This window comes from Dipodomys ordii, unplaced genomic scaffold (assembly GCF_000151885.1).
Source record: "Dipodomys ordii isolate 6190 unplaced genomic scaffold, Dord_2.0 Scaffold5717, whole genome shotgun sequence".
In the NCBI taxonomy this organism is placed as follows: domain Eukaryota; kingdom Metazoa; phylum Chordata; class Mammalia; order Rodentia; family Heteromyidae; genus Dipodomys; species Dipodomys ordii.
In genome coordinates, this window is record NW_012272931.1 from 1 (window position 1) to 2429 (window position 2429).

Consider the following 2429-nt stretch of genomic DNA (forward strand, 5'->3'; position numbering starts at 1 on the left):
TCCTGCCCGGGCTGGCTTTGAACCGCGATCCTCAGATCTCAGCCTCCTGAGTAGCTAGGATTACAGGTGTGAGCCACCAGTGCGCGGCGGATATACTACTTTTTTATTAACCAAGTGAATTGCTTTTGTAACAGTGAAGAATGTGGAGAGTGGCCGGAGCACCCCGGGAGTGAAGCTGTTTTTTGGGCATGAGATCATAAATGGTGAGCATCTCTGTTCTCTGAACGTTGATATTGGGAGTACAGGAGTTCTTTTGTCTCTTTTCTGCCTCTTGCCAATGTTTGAAATAAAACAAGATGTTGTCTTGCTTTTTTTTTGGTCGGTTGTAGGGCTTGAATCTGGGCCTGGGCGCTGTCCCTGCATTCTTCAGCTCAAGGCCAGTTCTCTACCACTTGAGCCACAGTGCCATTTCCGGTTTTCTAGTGGTTTATTGGAGATAAGAGTCTCATGGACTTTCTTGCCCAGACTGGCTTTGAACTGTGATCCTCAGATCTCATCCTCCTGAGTAGCTAGGATTACTGGCATGAGCAACCGGCGCCCAGCTGTTCAGAACAGTCTTATGGAATTGGAATCATTGTGATTTCCAATGTGAGGTCTGCTGGTGCTTGGCACTAGGGACACAGTCCGTAAGCAGAGTCAGGAAACTGAAAAGAAACAGGTGGTCTTATTTGATAAGCTAGTTAAAACATCACTGCCTAGCGCCAGTGGCTCACGCCTGTAATCCTAGCTACGCAGGAGGCTGAGATCTGAGGATCGTGATTCAAAGTCAGTCCGAGCAAGAACATCTTACCTTCAATTAACCACAAGAAAACCGGAAGAGGCTCTGTGGCTCAAGTGGTAGAGCGCTAGCCTTGAGCTGAAGAGATGAGGGACAGCGCCCAGGCCCAGAGTTAAAGCCCCACGACTGACCAAAAAAAAAAATCACAGAGCCAAGTGCCTCATGTCTATAATCCTAGCTGCTCAGGATCACAGTTTGAGGCCAGCCTGGGCAGGAAAGTTTGTGAGACTCCTTATCTCCAATAAACAAACAAACAAAAAAAAGCTGGAAGTAGAGCTGTGGTTCAAGTGGTAGAACACTAGCCTTAAGCACAGAAAGTCAGAACATCCTCTAGGCCCTGAGTTCAAGCCCCATGCATGCATATGCAAACACACACACACACACACACACAAGTATACAAGTCATCACAGGTTCAACATCTGTTCCCCGTCCCTTTTATCCCTTTTCTGAAAAGTTAGAACCAATGTCTCAGATTCCTGAATTCTTTTGGATTTTTAGAAAACATAACTCAAGTATATGCCATTCCTATTTCATAACCCCAAAATCTGTGAGTGATTAAAGAGAAAGCCTTCTAGCAGTCTATAGTGTGCAGGAAGTTGCAGGAAGATTGAGAAGAACAAATCTCTAGAGCTAGGGCGAATGATCACAAGGCAACTTGGAGGCAAAATAAAAGTGCCAGGAAGCCAGGGCTGTCATCTTGGGCATTTGCAGTACTTTGGACAGTCATGTTTGGCCCTGTACTTTGCTGGCTGGGGAGGGCTTCTGGGGAGTGACATTTCCAGTGCTTTGCATAGTCAAGCTGGATGTAAGGGCTGGGGTGGATGATTGCTTTCCCCATGGAAGCTGTAGGAAGCCATCTCTTTCTTTTTCAGTGGAACTACTGGACGAAGTGGAGCAAGGTGCAGCGTGGGAAAAGACATCTTCCATTAGGTATGACGGCATCATTCTCTGTGAGGAGGTTTTCTAGTTGTACACGTGAGGTTAGACTTACCTCTGATCCGTTAGATGCTTGATACCTAAAATGACCTGGGGAAATAGAAATGAGAAGGAAAACATGAGTGCATTCTTCTAGTACCCTCCAGCTGAGACTGGAAGCAGTGGACGAATGAACCCCTTTTTAATGAGGGGACACAGTCCTTGCTGTGAAATGAGGGGCAAAAGCTGTCTGTAGGGGCTGGGAAGGTGGCTCAGTGGTAGAGCACTTGCCTTACATGCCTGAGGCCCTGGGTTCAATTCTTCAGCACCACATAAGCAAAAAGAAAAAACCAGAAGTGGGGCTGTGGTTCAAGTGGTAGAGCGCTAGCCTTGAGCTTAAGAGCTGAGGGACAGTGCCGAGGCCCAGAGTTCAGGCCCCACGACCGGACCCAAAAAAAAAAAAAGCTGTAGACAGTAACCAGTAACAAGTTCATTTCATGGTTGTTGTTTTTGGTTTTTTATTTTTGTTTTTGTTTTGGTAAGGATAGTCTAACCACTGAGAGAGACAGGATGGATAAAATGAAAGATGAAGACCTAAACATATGTGAACCTGTATCACCTCCACCCGAGGCGCTGACTACCTCTCTGCTCAGTGATCTCAAATACAGTCCATCAGGTGAGCACTGACACAGAAAATCTAGGCTTTTTTGTTGTTGGGGCATGAACTGCAGGCCTG

At 46.5% G+C, this 2429-nt stretch overlaps 1 long non-coding RNA gene across 1 annotated transcript; it reads left to right on the forward strand.

The window, feature by feature from the left end:
• The first annotated feature begins 132 nt into the window (after positions 1-132).
• LOC106002251 lies at positions 133-2363 on the forward strand. Its single transcript, XR_001175908.1, has 3 exons — positions 133-203; positions 1651-1708; positions 2242-2363. It is a non-coding gene; the product is annotated as an uncharacterized LOC106002251 (long non-coding RNA).
• Positions 2364-2429: the final 66 nt, after the last annotated feature.